Genomic DNA, 17,669 nt, shown 5'->3' on the forward strand with positions numbered 1-17,669 from the left:
ACAAGAGTAACAAACTGAAGAGGTAGGCAGTCTGCTGTCACAGCAGTTGTACACTATCCTCCTGAAGAGTTTGTATTCTTTGGTCATTAGCATCCATTCTCTACCCTGCTTTGGGGCGAGGGGAATTGCTTCTTGTGTACATTCTTATGTGCCCTTATGTACATTATGATGCCCTTTGCCACTATGCAATGGTTGGTGAGTGACAGGGAGGTCAGTCATGTTATTTGTCAAGCATAAGGGAAAATGTGGGCTAGAAGATGAGAAGTGTGTAAATATGCTTCTGTGTAGCAGCTGTTTCTTACAAACTGAAACATCCTAGACGGAGACTCATTAAGACTCAGGGAGTAATCAAACTTCTAAGGTCCAGAAAGTAAATAACTGAAAATTCCTAAGAAGTTCCTGAAACTTACAGGATCCACAAGGGCCATCCCACATCAAGATTTAGATCAAACGCTTGTGTCTTCCAGCCTCAAGATCTGGATCACAGGTATGCTTTCCACTTCTGGATTATAGTTCATTGCAGATATAGTCACATTGACTACTGAGAATAACCATCACAATCCATCCCATGTCAACTTGACACACAATCATACATTCTTATGTCCAAATGAAAATAATAACCAGGTCATAATAATGCCTAACATGATATAACCATCCCTCATCCAACTGCAAACACGGTAAATGTAGAATAGGTGACAATGTCCTTTTTTAATTATACTTTTCACAAGATGGAAGCTTGGCTGACCTTAGCCTAAAGGTCACCACTCCCTTAATCCATTTATCTCCTCGAACACAGGATTTAGCTCCATTCCACTTCCTAGCGCCCCTTTAAATACTTGAACCATACATTTTGTATTTTTCCTTTCTAAGCTTGCTACACTGGATCGAAATGTTCTTCATGAGAGTAAACCATAGGACAAGAGTCTATGCTAGGCTGTTTTGAGATTTCCTCCTCCATGCAATTACTCTTAAGTCTTCGCTTTATGCTCAGGAACACCCTTCAGACAATGGCAAAAAGCCACATTTGTCATCAAAATATCCCAATAATAATCTCTAGGCAGCATCTTAAAACTCTCCTCCTCTGAAACCTCTTGAGCCAGGCCTGCCGCACAGTTCAAATCACCCTCAGCAACAGTGCCTTCCATATTCCTACCAGGATGGCCCATTAAGCCTCACTTAAAGCATTTCACTGCTTTCCAAATCCAAAGCCCCCAAATCTACACCCTCCAAACAAAGACATGGTCAGGCCTAGCACAGCAAGATCCTAGTCCCTGCTACCAACTTCTGACTATGTTTGGGTTTTATTGCTGTGAAGAGACACCATGACCAAGGAAACTCTTATACATAAAGCATTTAATTGGGGCTGGCATACAGTTTCAAAGATTCAGCCCATTATTATGGTGGGAAGCATGGCAGTATGCAGGCAAACATGCTGCTGGAGGAGTCAAGAGTTCTACATCATTAAGATAGCAGAAGGAGACTTATGCAGGCAGTCAGGAGGGGACTGGATCGGATCACACTGGCTAGACTTGAGCATAGATATGAGACCTCAAAGCCCTGCCTCCACAGAGAAACACTTTCTCTAACAAGGCTACACCTCTACCAATAAGGCCACACCTTCTAATAGTGCTACTTCCCATGGACCAAGCATACTTAAACCACCACATCCAAATGAGGGTTGGGAATATAAGGGTTAAAACAATGGTGTATGAAACACAAGGAATGAGAAATAGAAAGGCTAGCATCCAGGTATGAGCTAGCCAAGCTGATCAGATAAGAGGAAGGACAGGGCTGTGAACCAGGGTCAGGAGGCCACCCGGCTCCTCCAGAGACCCCTGAAAAACATACAGAAAGCACTGCTGCTCTTTCATATAATCTTGCCTCCAGTACAGCTAACAGACTACACTGTAAGGAAAGAGAACTTCTAGTAAGTTTCCACCTATTCCAAAAGGAATATCACCCCAACTATCCCATAGGCAAGGACTTGAATATGCAGTAATCAAGAAAGACTGCAGCAACACCACAGTAGCTATGATGGTTTAGCCCCCTGCCATGGGCCTAACAATAAGCCGGTCACATAACCATGAGAACAAAGGCAGCATGATCTTAACAACCAGCAAGTTTACCACCTCCTCACCACCACCCACCCCCGACTCCTGGAGGCCAGAATGGAGAGAGACCTCGGGCAGCCTGTGAGTGCAATGAGAACAGACTCAGGAGACAGGCTTCAGTGAGACAGCTCATTTTAATGGGCAGGAACAAAGGCTATTTAAACCTTTAGGGGGTGAACAGGGGCTCTCTGGGGTAGTGTACATCACTGCCTGGAGCCAGGATGCTGGGGATGCCTCATTTGCATAAAGGAATTTCAGGCACTGCTGGACATGACCTTATAAGGGAAAAAGGAAGTTTAACCTGGCTATGTGCTTTGTCCTCTGGGTGGGACAAAGGAGGGAGCACAGTTCTACATGCACTGGAACATACATGCATCAGCTCCTCTCTTGCTCCAGGCCTACTCCCCACAGCTCCACGGCTTCCCTAGCCCTACGCCTCACAAAGGCCGAGACTAGTAACACTAAGATCTGTGTGATTAGCGCGGTCCATGCTAATGGCCAACAGGTTAGCCAATTGAGTCAGACAAACAAGGTGACTTCAAAGCATGGCCACTCCCCATCTTGAGTGAGCTATTTTGTACCATCATCTCCCTGAAGGGGCCAGAGGGCCAGAGCTTGTGGGTCCTCTATTGGCTCAGTGTGCAATGTTCTCAGCGAACTAATCAGTCTCCACAGAAATAACATCAGTCTTCATTTAGTTTCTGCAGCAAGCCCTATAAAAAGCCCTTATACAAATGGTAACATGTTTTTTCCTTCCCTTAGGGCTCTGTCTTAGAGGTTTTACTGCTGTGAAGAGACACCATGAGCACAGCAGCTCTTATAAAGGGAATCATTTGATTGGCCCTCACAGTTTCAGAGGTTTAGTCCGTTATCATTATGGCGGGGAGAGTGGTGATACTCAGGCGGATGTGGAGTTGGAGAATTAGCTGAGAGTTTTATATCCGGATCCACAGGCAGCAGAAAAAGAGAGCCACTAGGCCTGGCTTGGGCTTTTGAAACCTCAAACCCCACTCTCACTGACACACTTCCTCTAAAAGGCCACACCTCCTAATCCCTCTCAAGAAATGTCACTCCCTGATGACCAAGCATTCAAATGTATGAGCCTGTGGGGACTATTCTTTTTTAAAGATTTATTTATAATGTATATGAGTGCTCTAATCTGTGTGTACATCAACACTCCAGAAAAGGGCATGGGCTCCTATTACAGATGGTTGTGAGCTACCGTGTGGGTGCTGGGAATTCTGGAAGAACAGCCAGTGCTCTTAACAGCTGAGCTAACTCTCAAGCCCCGAGGAACTGTTCTTATTCAAACCACCACGGGTCCCTCTGGAGCTGTGCTTACTTTCTGCAGTAGATCTGTCTATTATAAAGACTCCTTTTAAAACTCACCGTTCTGATCTGTGAGTTTCATTCTTTACGTTTGAGAGACAGGAACCCGGAGTCAGTGGCTCGGTTGGTTTGTGAGTGTCTAGCACCCTACCTCCTAAAGTAAGCCCACCTCAAGTTGAGACAGTCTCCTCCCCACTGGAGGATCCTCTTTTTCCCCAGTTCCTCGATCCTCAGCCTGCTTCTGGAGTGCTGGAATTATAGGCATTTTCCACTGCGTTTGTTTCCAGCTTTGCTTTGAGGCTCTTAGGTTTTATTAATAAACAACGCCTTCCATAAAACTCCATGAGCATACAATCACCTTCACAAAGTTCCTCCGAACATCTCTGTGAGGATTTTATCTTTTTAACTCAGAAGATTTCTAGTCAAGTAGTTGGTACTCCTGTTACTGACCAACCCCCTTACAGTGTATTCAGTAAATCTATTGATATTCAATCGGTTTAGAGTTACTGTGTTGAGAGAGAGACTAAGGTTTAGCAGCTGTGAGAAGTGGGGGTTGTTTTGTTAATATTTTTCCTATTTTATACATATGAATGCTGTGCTTGCATGTATGTGTATGCATGTCTGTGCACCGTGTACATACAAGTGCCCTCAGAGGCCAGAAAAGGACATTGGATTCCCTGGGACTGGAATTGGCTATGAGCTGCCATGTGGTATGGAGGCTTGAACCTGCACAGTTTAGAAAAGCAGTTAGTGCTCTTAACCTCTTAGCCATCTTTCCAGCCCCAAATGTTGATTATTATTTATTGTTATTATTACATACGGATAACTCCATAACTGTTTTAAAGATGAGTGTCTTGTGTCTTGTTGGCTGGAAAGATTGCTCAGTGGGTCCAAGTGTCTCCTGCCCAGCCTGACAATCTAAGTTTGATCCCTGGAACCCATAAAGTAGAAGAGAGTGGATTCCCATGAGGTTTATTCACATACACACACACACACCCCACTGGCATATGCATACTCATACATATACATGTTAAACAAAATCATACTAAAATAAAATGAGTGTCTTGCTGCAGGTTTGTGGGAAATGAGGACTGTGGAACGTTTTCTTCATCTTCATGTTCCCCTAAGTACCTATTTAAAGCCAGGAATGCCTTCCTGACATCATCTAATAGGACTTAGTACAAAATTGTCGAAAGGGAACACATTTATAGTATTACTGACCAGGAGATGGTCTAAGGACCAAACTACAAAAGCCCTTAACTGGAGGGCAGATGAGCTAGCCACAATACAATTAATTACCTTCTAAATCATATACTGAGACCCAGGATCCCATACTTCTAATGAGAGAGTGGAATAGCTCATCACTGCAAATGGGCTAATAAGGAAGAGAAGAAAAGAAGGCCAGGACAGAGCTCAGGCCCACTGGTGTGGAGGTCTCTGAAGTATGCTCTACTATCCCCAGTGAATTCAGAGGAGAGGTTCCAGTCATCAGAGAGCACAGGAGCTTCAGTGACTTTGATGTCTCTTGAAGAACAAATATATTAGGGAGGATTCAAATCCAAATGTCAGACTCGATGGCTGGGATTTCTGGTGTATGGTTCCTAGTGCCTGCTTCAATGTGGATTACCAGTAAATATTCATTTTCTCCTGCTTCCTTCCGACCCATCTTCTTTGTTGCTATCTCCGTCATCCAGCAGTGACTGGCAGATCGTGAACATCTTATGAATGCTTTAGAAATGACTTTATATTTAGGTTTCAAGACTATACATGGTTGGAGAAATGCACTGTGTTCGTTACTCACTGAATCACACAACACCTGACCAAACAACTGAAGGAAAGAACGGTTTATTCTGGCTCACAGTTTGAGGGCTGAGACTGTTATTGTGTGGGAGCTGTGGCCACAGAACCATTAGGGTAGCAGCATCTACAGTCAGGAAGCAGAAAGTGAGGTTTTTTTTTTTTTTCTTCTCTTGAAATCAGTCTGGGCCAGCAGCTCATTCAAGGTTTTCATCCGTATTTCAAGAGACTCTTTACACTTCAATTAATCTAATCAAGAAAAATGCAGACATGCCTCGAGGTTTGTTTCTACAGTGATTCTAAATGTCATTGAATAGACAAGCAAGATGAAGCACCACATATCAAGGGTCCCAGTAGCCCACTTGTTGAATGTGCTTTAAACTAGGCACATATCACATTTCTTGGAGCTTCCTGGTATCCCTACAAGTCTAACCTTTTTTAGAAAAGATTTATTTATTTATGTGCTTGCCAGTGTCTATATGCACATATGTACACAAGGAGAAGGCCTCAGATCTGGAGCTGAAGTTGTGAGCTGTCTGACGTGGGGCCTGGGAACCAAATTCCAGTCTGGTCTTCTGCAGGAAGGACAGGGACTCTCAGCAGCCGAAGCATCTCTCTGGGCAACTTCCTATTCTCCCCATTTTCTTTTTTGTTTTTTTTTAATTTTTAATATTTTTATTACATATTTTCCTCAATTACATTTCCAGTGCTATCCCAAAAGTCCCCCATAGCGCCCCCCACTTCCCTACCCACCNATTCCCATTCTTTTGGCCCTGGCATTCCCCTATATTGGGGCATATAAAGTTTGCAAGTCCAATAGGCCTCTCTTTCCAGTGATGGCCGACTAGGCCATCTTTCGATACATATGCAGCTAGAGACAAGAGCTCCGGGGTTCTGGTTAGTACATCATGTTGTTCCAACAATAGGGCTGCAGATCCCTTTAGCTCCTTGGGTACTTTCTCTAGCTTCTCCATTGGAAGCCCTGTGATATATTCTCCCCATTTTCTTCCCTTCCCTTTCTGGTGTTGCCTAAGCTAATCTCTAAAGCATGTGCTTACATGATCTCTGGCCTCAGCTTCTGTAGTAGCAGAGACTATGGGCAACATCACGCCCATCCACTTCATTTTACCTGTGAGATAGAAGGGCCCCAAGGGACACAGTTAATGAGTGAAGGAAAGGAAGGATTTAAAAACCCTGAACTTGAGCCAACTACAATGTCCAAGTCGATTTTTGGCATTACAGTGTAGCCTCTTAAAAGTCCACAAATCACCTAGCAGGAGAGCTCTAGTCATGTATTGTCATTAGAACATGAGGGACACTTCAAGTGGATATTTGTCTTCTAAATGGAGGAGACGCAACGAACAAACTGTGCAAGCTGGCATGAGCCAGAGAGGGCTCATTGACTTACCTCCCTGACTGCCATCTGCTCCAGATGACAGAGAAGCAAGGCAGGAGAGAGAGAGAGAGAGAGAGAGAGAGAGAGAGAGAGAGAGAGAGAGAGAGAGTGATGGATGCTCGTCTCAGCTGTGTGGATATTTTTGCATCTTCACACTATTTCCTCTTCAAAATTTCCATGATACTTAATGTGTCTCTTTTTAAAGATTTTTTAAAAGATTTATTTACTTATTTTATGCATGAGTATACTGTAGCTGTCTTCAGATAGACCAGAAGAGGGCATCAAATCCCATTATAAATGGCTAAGAGCCACCATGTGGTTGCTGGGGAATTGAACACAGGACCTCTGGAAGAGCAGTCAGTGCTCTTAACCTCTGAGCCATCTCTCCACCCCTTAATGTGTCTTGATCATACTCCTCTCTGCTCTAACTCCTCCTGGACACCCAACACACCACCCAACTTCACATCCTCTTTTATGCTTAAAGAACCCATGAGTCCAGTTGATGCTGTCCATGTGTACACGTGTGATGGGCTGCTCACTAGAGTGTGAACAACCCTCCTGAGGTTACAGCCAAGATTAAAATGACCTTTAACCTTCCCCAGAAGCCATCACCTGCCAGTAGATTCTTAGCTAAGGATGAAAACTCACGAACCCCTCTCCCATCCTGCATGGCTAGTTCTAGAGGCAGCTTTAACTAAACAGGCCAGCCTGGATTCCCTCCTTGTATTTAGCTCGTGTGTAAGCATGTATGTGCCATGGTGCATGTGTGGAGGTCAGAGCCCCACTTTTGGGAGTGGGCTCTCTCCTTCCACTGAGTGGGTCTCAGGAATTGAACTCAGGTCATTAGACTTGGTGTCAAACACCCCTAACTGCTGACCCATCTCTTATGTCCGGTGATGTAAAACTTCTAGGGGCTGTTGGAGCTGGCACATTGAAGTCTTAACTAAAGCCTTAACACTTGTATTTTATTTATTGAGAAAATGCTTTTGTATGTGCATGGGTGTGTGTGCACGTGTGCATGCGTGTAGATGCCAGAGAGCAGGCTTGGGTATTGTTCTTTAGGAAGGGTCCACCTAGCTTTTAGGGATGAGACTCTCATTGGGACCCAGAGCTCAGTGATTATTCTAGACAGGTTAGCCGTAGAGCCTGGAGGAGCCTCCCTCCTTCCTTCATGCCCTCAGTGCTGGGATTACAAGTATGCACAACCAGTCTGTCTGGTTAAGTGAGCCATCCTCCAGTGCCCACATACTTTTTAAAATATACCCATTGTGTGAGAGGTTCTGTTCTGTGCTTCGTGGGCATTTAGCTGAGGCAGCCATAGGTGGGATGGCTCTGCAGGTAATGGCACTGATGCCAAGCCTAACAACCTGAGTTTGATCCAGAGCCCACATGGTAGAAGGAAAGAACCTATTGCAATGAGTTGTCGTCTTACCTCCAGATGCGTGCTGTGCTGTGTGCATGTGCGCGCACACACACACACACACACACACACACAGTATGTTTAAAGAAAGGATTGAGGAAGACATCACCTAATAGTTTTGTTTTTTAAAGAGAAGATGAAGCTGGAGAAATGGCTCAGTGGTTAAGAGCACCATTCCTCTTGCAGATCACCAGGTTCAATTCCAGACATCCACATGGTGGTTCCAGGGGATCTGATGCCCTCTTCTGACTTCCATAGGCACCAAGCATGCATATAGTACACAGACATACAAGGCAGGCAAAACACTCTGACATAAAATGAATGAATTTAATTTATCAAAACTTTAAAAAGGAAATAGGTCTGATAAGATGTATTCATTTTCAATGAAGAAATGTCAAGTTCTGTGTGCTTCTTTCTCTGAAAGCAAGCTGCATTGTGGGAAACAAACAAACCAACAAACAAAAGCAAAGCTGGGTTTCCCCGATGCTTGTGCTCCCTAGCAGACCACAGAGGAGACTCCCCTCGGGGTTACAAACGAGGGGTTTTAATCAGATGCTACTGCTGCTCTCAATATCTGCACAAAGGAAGGTTCACAAGGGAAGGAACATGGACAGGTCGTGTCCGTCGGATCTCTGGCCTGGCCATGCCTACAGTGCCTCACAGAGTTTGACTCCCAACTCTGTACAAGGGAAGCCATGCTAGATTTGGAGTCAGTACATTAGTCGTGAGTTGCTTAAAGATATTTCACCTTTGGCTGAATGCTAAAGCAGTCTAGTCGTATATGAACTGTGAACGTGACCTAGCTTTGCTTTGGATGGGAAATAAATGGACATTTGAAAGAATGCTTTGTGTTTCTTGGTGGGTTAAGCTTTTATTGTGACACTTCATGGAAAGTGGTCCTTGGTCTTGTCATGTTCAAGGAGACCTAGTTGGGTCTGGGCATATGGTACAGTAGGAAAGCACTTACCTGGAATGTGTGTGGATGTTGGTTCCATCCTTAGCACTGATGTATAGAGGAGAGAGAAAGTTCAGGAACTGTTACATGAGGTATACTGCACATTAGTGCATGTTATTGCAGTTAGATCCTGACACATAGGTCCTTATGACCCAGAGTATTTCCATATCTACCTTCTCACTGGTGCTTACAAAGCCCCATGGGGGATTTATTCTTACCCTAAAAGTGAAACACCAGCTCAGCAACTAATTGTCCAGTGGCAGCAGGTGGGAGAACAAGCTGATGTCACATCAACACCCGTACAATTTCAGAGGCTTGTGTAGTACACAGGATTCTGTCTTCCAAGACTTCCCATTCTGGTATGCTCATGTTCACATCCTATATAGTCCTTGGGACTATGAACTTGACAGAATTCACTACCATTTCTAGAGCAGTAATTGTAATATGGCAAAACTCATGTTAAAGAGAGTTTAGAGAGCTAGAGAGACGTTAAGGACACTGGCTACTCTCCAGAGGACCTAGATTTGATTCCCAGCACCCATAAAGTGGCTCACAGCCACCTGTAACTACTGTTCCAGGAGAACTGACACCCTTTTCTGATCTCCAAGGGAACCGGGCATATAAGTGCCAAACAGACATACTTCAGGCAAAACATTCATGCAATAAAAATAAAGAGGTAATTTTTTAAAAAGAAGAAGAAAGAGAAAGAGATTAATCAGGATGAGCCTGACCTAATCAAAGGAAACTTTCAAAGGTAGAGAGATCTCTGACTGGTAGTGGTTGCAAAGATCAGAAGTTCAAAGACCAAGAGAGAATCGCTCACTGGATTTGCCTTGCAAATGAAGGGAGCCTTGAAAAGCTGAGAACAATACTTGGCTAAAGCCCAGCAAAAGACCAGGACCTCTGTCCTGCAGCTGGAAGGAACTGGGATGTTACCATCCAGAATGAGTTTGGACCTTCCCCAGAGCCTTCGGGTGGAAACTGGCTGGAACATTTGGTTCCCCTAAGCCAGACCTTGAGTGAAGAACTGTGAGATTGTAGACGATTGTTTTAAGCCTCCAAATTTGAAATAATTGATGCAGCAACAGATTGATACAGCAACAGAAAAGAGATTTCTGGTATTTTGGGGGGGGTTGTTTTGGGGGTTTTGTTTGTTTGTTTTTTGTTTTTGTTTTTCGAGACAGGGTTTCTCTTTGTAGCTGTCCTGGAACTCACTCTGTAGACCAGGCCGGCCTCCAACTCAGAAATCTGCCTGCCTCTGCCTCCCAAGTGCTGGGATTAAAGGTGTGCACTACCACCGCCCGGCTGAGATTTCTGTATCATTTCTCAGGTTCCTAAATGTACTGAGGCCCCTGCTCAAGTGCCTGTCTTCAGTGTGTGTAGGGTCAGTGTCCATATAGACAGTGATTGCAAAGTGGTTTCTGAAGCCCAGAGGACAGGGTACACATAAAAGTTATAGCACTTGGGTTGATCAAGTCTATAGAACTCATATCTCCCCATCCTTTACGTGGTCTGTTGCATAGCCCTCAGAAGGGTGCTGTGGTTGGCCTTTGCTTTCTGGGGCTAGACTTACTTTTGTTACTGAAAAATCGATACTATGTCACTATACACTTTCTGGGCTTCTTGACTTCTGTTACCAGTTGCCACAATGCAAGATTTTATCAGTCTCCCCGGAGGAGGGAGAACCACTCATCCAGGAGCTGCTCACATTGGCTCAGCTGGTTAAGGTATTTGAGACAGGGTTTCTCTGTGTAGCCCTGGCTGTCCTGGAAGTTACTCTGTAGTCCAGGCTGGCCTTGAACTCAGAAATCTGCCTGTCTCAGCTTCTGAGTACTGGGATTAAAGAAATGTGCCACCAGGCTTGGCATTAAGTTAATTTTTAGAAAAATTACTCTTAATTATATGTTATTGAGTTAGAGAACAACTTGTGGGTGTCAGTTCTCCATCTCCTCTACATGGGATCTGACGTTTGAACTCAGCTCTGGCTTGGGAGCAAGCACTCCTACCAGCTGAACCCACATGGTAGCTCACGACTGTCTGAAAATCTGAAACTCCACTTCCAGGGGTTTGGCTCTCCCTTCTGACCTCCAGAGCGTCAGGCATGCAAGTGGTATACAGACACATGTAGGCAATACATCCATATACATAAAATAAAATTATTTTTTAATAAAAAAAGAAATTTCTGAAGTACAAAATAACATGGTAGGACACACATTTGATCCCAGCATTTGGGAGGCAGATGCAAGTGAATCTTTGTGAGTTCGAGGCCAGTCTGGTGTACATAGTTCCAGAACAGCCAGAGTTAAATAGAAAGACCCCATCTAACACACACACATATATAATATTAATATATAAATAATATTTTATATATTTTATAAAATGCATTTTATATGTTGTATAATTCTATATAATATAGCCTACATAAATACATTATATATAATATGTCATATATAACATGTTTAATATATACACACACACATACATATGTATGTTATCTGAGGACTAAGTGTCCTGGTGGTGTGTGCTATGGGAGCAAACCTATTCCAAGGGGATAAGATTTTCTAAGGAAATGGATTTTAGGTGATGAGGTAAATGTGAATTAGAAAGGAGATGGAGGGAGGAAAAAGTGAGAAAGATCCCAGGCCAAAGGAGTAACAACATGAATATAAAATAATTCTTAAGAACTTGAGAAGTTCAGGGCTAAGTTCCTAAAGGAAGAATGCTCTAGCTAAACAAGAGTGGTTAAGATTGGACCAACTGGATTCTTTTCTGAGAATAGCACCACCTTGTGGCTCACAGCTGTCACTGCACATATTGCACCAACAGGTCTTAGACTCCATCTCTGCTATTTGGAGTATTCAGCAAACAGCTTCCAACTTTTACTGAGTATCATTGACCATCTGCCTCTCTTTATGCACCCATTTTTGAATAGCATGGGTCAAAATGTGTACTTTACTTCTTTTTTTTTCTAACTAGATTAACTCAGTTAATAAGCTTATATGGTTTCATTTAAAAGGAAACACATTTTCATATTTAACCTTGTAAATCTCCCAATTCTCTCTTTTATGAAATCATAGTTGCTTATAGCATTAGCACCTCTTCTAAAGCGAGCCTGGTAAGTTTGTACGTAAAAAATATTCCTTGCGAGTCTAGAGAGATGGCTCAGTGGTTAAGAGCACTGGCTGCTCTTCCAGAGGACCTGGGTTCAATTCCCAGCACCCACATAGCAGCTCACAGCTCTATGACTCCTGTTCCAAGGGACCCGACACTCTCACACAGACATACATGCCGTCAAATCACCAATGTACATAAAATAAAATACTATTCCTTGCTTACCCTTTAATGAGCAAAAGCTGGTTTTGTTCAAGTCATCAACTCCCCATTCATATCTTTGAGAAGCTAGTAAAAATGCAAACTAGACTAAGGAGTTTAACTAACCCAGTCATGTTCAACCTTCAAATCATAGAGATGATCCAAGAGATCATTACGAGAGACTAACACCCAAGAGAAAGGAAAGAGCCAACTTCTTTTCTATCCTTGATGTCAAATTATATGTCAACATATTTGCAGCTATAATAAAGAAGTAATTGGTGAAGGTACGAGTGAGTACTTCTGGGCATAGACAGGAGCCCAAAGGCAAGACAAGAGGAGAAGGTCACGTGATGGGGTTAGACAGGCAGAAGAGGGGTTAGACAGGAGCCCCCTGGACCACTTGAACGTTCTCAATCCCCACACAGAGCAGTAAAGAATGTAAGTTATTATTTAAAGCCTGAAAATCTCTTGGAAGCTTGAGTTTTTATTCTTCATTCATATGTATGAGAGTGAAATTGCAGGTTTGAAGTTGCATTATCCTACAGGCTAACAGCGAGACTTTATTTCTGGTGAGGACCAGAACCAGAAAGAATAGGCCCGTGAGACAAGATTTTAAGTTGAATGTGGAGGGCAATTCCCTAACAAGTGACATTGGACATAATACTGGAAACGTGTTCATCTGTGAAAAGCATTCTTGGGCTATAGTGTCCTTAGGAGTGATCTTTATCTTGGAGTTTTAGAGCATGGTTTAATGCAAAACGAAGGTTTAAATGACATATGGTAATCCTTAAACTATAATTTAGACTTTGCAATTTCTCATTTGGTTGGAAGAGTATGAAATTTAAAAACCTATAGATACAGCCGGGCGTGGTGGCGCACGCCTTCAATCCCAGCACTCGGGAGGCAAAGGCAGGCAGATTTCTGAGTTCAAGGCCAGCCTGGTCTACAAAGTGAGTTCCAGGACAGACAGGGCTATACAGAGAAACCCTGTCTCGAAAAAACCAAAACCAAAACCAAAAACCTATAGATACAAAGTATCCTTTGATTTTTACAATTTTTAATTTTTAAAATGTGTACGTAAGCATATATGTGTGCGCATTATGTGGAGGTCAGAGGTCAAGACTGGGTGTCTTCTTCAATCACTTTCCATCTTTTTGGTCTTTTTTTTTTTTTTTTTTTTTTTTTTTTTTTTTTTTTTTTTTTTTTTTTGAGGCCGTGTCCCTCACTGACCCGGCTAGGCTGGCTATCCAGGAAGCTCCAGGTTCTGCCTGGCTCCTCCTCCTCCTCCACAGTGTTGAGATTGCAGATACTTCTTACTCGTGTGCCAGGGATCTGGACTCGGGTCTTCATGCCTCGGTGGTAAGTACTTTGCTGATTTAACCGTCTCCTAACCCTTGGATGCAAAATATTTTTCATACTATCAGTAAGTCGACGATCTCAGTATTAATAATAACAATAGTTTTATTTTTATCCATCTAAGATCTCCAGTGTTTTAGGAATCTATAAGTCTGTTAGATACTTTTCTACTTATCCCAAAGGAACCTCCCAAGGCAGAGACTGTGAACTGTTGTAACATTCTAGCACTCAGTTCTTCACCTGCAGACTGCTTCACCTGAGTACATTTCACCACCCGAGTTGATCCCTCAGCCTCAGTGAGAAGCTGTGAGTCATCCCCCATCCTTTCCCCTCTGCCTCCTGGCCACCTGGCTTGCAGATTGGACCTCTTCAGAACCCCTTGGATTAACATGGTCTTCCCCACTTTTGTTACAGTAAAAAAACTGTTCCCCAGTTTTGTGCCAGACCCCCATGATGTCACTGCACCAGCCTGCCTGAGCCCTCTGCCTAGCCTTGACTGCTTTGGTCTGTTTAACACACAAACAAACTCTCTAAATATACTGCTGACCATGCCACTCCCTCTACAAATGTTTTAACTTTTCCCCCACACTTATCACAAGTCTAAACTCCTGAGGATGGTTTCAAGGGGCTTCGTGACCTTGCTGCTGTCTCCTCTTCCCATCTTCACCTCCCCCAGTCTTTATACCTAGCTGTGTAAACTTTGGCCTCTCTGGCCTTTGCCTGGCTCCTCTTTTGTCTAGAATGTATCCCATTCCTTTCTACGTTCTTACAATGTTGCAGAGTTACTAGTTCTTCCAGGAAGCTCTTGCCCAACCTCAGCCCCACTCCATAACCCGGGAAGTTAAATGCCTATCTTAAAAGAACATTATATAATTGCACTTAGCAGTTTATAACGTGCTCTGACATAATGATTTATTTTCTTTGAAAAGACAAGACGTATATCCATTTCATAGATAAGGATCAGGGAAATTAACCTGCAAGATTAGCCAGTTAGTTGTCAAACAGTAGAAATGTAGTACCTTTGTACCTATTGGAACCAAAGCAGAAAGCAGACAGTGCCCACTCCAAACAGTGGCATACTGCCACAAGCCCAGAAACCGTCCTTCTGTCTTTTACATCCCTACCCCTTCACGCTGATCTAGCCTAGCAGGAAGCCATCCTCTGTAGTTCCGCATTTCAGATTGGGGAGTGTATCTTTAAACGTTGAAAATGTCATTTTTCCTGACATTTATGAAAGAGCTTCCAGACATGAAAGCCAATTAGCCAATGACTTTGTTGATTAATTCATCACTTAATTAATGTGGAAAGGACACTTTGAAACAGTCAGATGAAAGGCTTGGATAAGGGCAGTCAGAGCAGACTGCTTTCCTGATGTTCCAGGCTCTGGCAGTGTTAGGCTGTTCAGTTATAGAAATCCTGCTTGAGTTGGTAAGCAAGAGGCCTCGGGGAGAATGAAGACCGAGCTCACACCTGTGCCTCAGTCCATGGTGCAGCAGACATGGTGGTGGTTAATGGTCGCTGCCAAGTGGAACCGCTGTGTGGTGTCTCTGGCACTCAGCAGGACAGTCACAGTCCTGGGCATAGGGAATGGGCAGGCTTTGGAGACTCTTGACTTGCCTCTGGGTCTCCCTAGATGCTCACTTCCTTAACCATGGAAAGTGAGGCAGCCACGTGACCAAAGCTTTCTGTCTGCAAGCTTACTCATAACAGTGGTGAATGCAACAGCAATCCATCATCCAAGAACATCACAGTTTCATTTCTATTACAATGGTAAAAATGCAAACTTTATGACAAAGCACATCTGAGAAGAAGAGGTTTGTTTCAGCTCCCTATTTCGGGTTATACTGCATGGTTGCAGGCAGTCAAGGTAGAAACCCAAATCAACTAGTCATATCCAGTCAGGACCAAAAAGAAACAAAAGCATGCATGCTTAGATTTCAACTAGCTATCTCTAGCTATCTAGATTTCTCTAGCTATCTCAGTCCAGACCCCCCAAACCCAGGAATGATGCTATCCATTTTCAGGTTGGGTCTTCATTAAGGCAATCAAGATAATCCCCCACAGACATGCCCAGGGGCCGTCCTGATCCCCCAGTGAGGATCTCTTCCCAAGTGATTCTAGGTGCTGGCAAGTTAGCAATTAAAACTAGCTATCACAGCCAGGTGGTGGTAACACACACTTTTCATTCCAGCACTCAGGAGGTAGAGACAGACAGATCTCTTGAGTTCAAGGGCTGGTCTACAGAGTGAGTTCTGGGACAGCCAGGGCTACACAGAGAAACCCTGCCTTTAAAAACAAACAAAAAACTATCACAACTGCTAATGCTGTATAAGAAGCCTGTCTGGTAGCCTTGGAAGGTGAAGCCTCAGTCACTTGTTTAAACAAGTGACTGAGGCTTCATCAACACCAACTGCCGTTCTGCTGTCTTCTCCCCCTCAGTATAAACCTTTGGGCCTTTCATTACTGCTCCTTACAATTGAGTTACTGAGGGAGAATTGGAGCCTGTTTGGCTTTACTATTCATAAGTGAATAGCTAGAGCACTATAGTCCCCATTCAAACTGACCGTAAAAGACAGCCATAAAAATCTCCTAGTGGGCTGGTTGGTCAGGCACTTGGAAGGAACCGGATTGGAGGGCTGTTGGTAGCTAAAATGATGGAGTAGTGTGGAGACAGGCTACTCTGAGTTGCCACAGAATTCAAAGGTCTGTGTCTGTGCTCTGTGAATGACTACAAAGGATAGTCAACACAGAGGAGGCTCTGCATCAAGGTGTCCCACAGCCCCTTTCCCAGGCCACTTAAGTGTTGATCCAATAGATGTATAAACAAAGTTGCCATGGTGACATCATGGTGCCATGATGAGCTCAGAAACTTAGACTTCCTTTGGCCATGTCTAATATGGTAAGTGCTCCTGTTGAGCACTTAATCTTCCAACAGAAAAGGAGAAGAGGAGGAGGGAGAGGAGGAGGGGGAACCAATCTACCAACATTGATCCCTGATGAGAACTACAATGTTGCCACAGAAATAGTCCTGCTAATTGAAAAATGGAATGGTTTGCTGAATGCATTGGGTTTTTCCAGACAGAGTTTCTTTGTGTAGCTTTGACTGTCCTTGAACTAGCTCTGTAGACCAGGCTGGCCTCGAACTCACAGAGATCTGACTGCCTCTGCCTCTTGATTGCTGGGATTAAAGGTGTGCACCACCACCCCTCCTGAGCCAAAGCAAAGGTTTTTATTTCAGTGACAATGTATCATTATTTTCCTTTATGATAGACTGTTTTAAATGACCTGAAGAAACCGTTGCCTAACCCAAACTCAGATTTTTTTCCTTTGCTTCCTTCCAGCCCATGGCTTGGGACACAAAGCTGTATTAGAACTCTATGTGATTTTTGTAAGCCAGGCACGTGTAGGACACAACCACATTGGTTAAGTGTGAGGTATTGTTAGCTGTTCTAGTGCTTTGGAGTTTGAGCTGAGTACCTGTGATAGAGTACTGAGTACCTCCAACAGAGTTGTTTTGGCCTGCAAAGCATAAAACGCTTACAGAGCGTATGTCCCTCCAGCTCGGGAGATTTTACCTGTTTCTAGCTCTTGCATATGGAATGACTTACTGGCAAGAACTCCCTTCCCCTCATTGAGTCACTATGTGTATACTGTGTTCTGCTGATTTCATAGGTCTGTCCCTATGCTAACCCACACTTGCTACTATAGGGATTTTGTTTTTCCAGACAAGGTCTAATTATGCAGCCCAGAAGTTGCTATGTAGACCAAGCTGTTGTCAAAATCCTAGAGATCAGCCTGCCTCTGCCTTCTGAGTGCTGGAATCAATAGCATGCACTACCAAGCCCAGCTACTATCAGGACTATAAGACAACTCTTAAATTAAGTAAAACTTGTTTCTCCAAAATAGTTTTTCCTATTTTTGCCTCACTATAAACATGGAATCAGCTTTTGACTTTCTACCTAAAGCCTACTTAGATTCTTTTTTTTTTTTTTT

The sequence above is a fragment of the Mus caroli genome, chromosome 13 (genome assembly GCF_900094665.2).
Source record: "Mus caroli chromosome 13, CAROLI_EIJ_v1.1, whole genome shotgun sequence".
Lineage (NCBI taxonomy): Eukaryota > Metazoa > Chordata > Mammalia > Rodentia > Muridae > Mus > Mus caroli.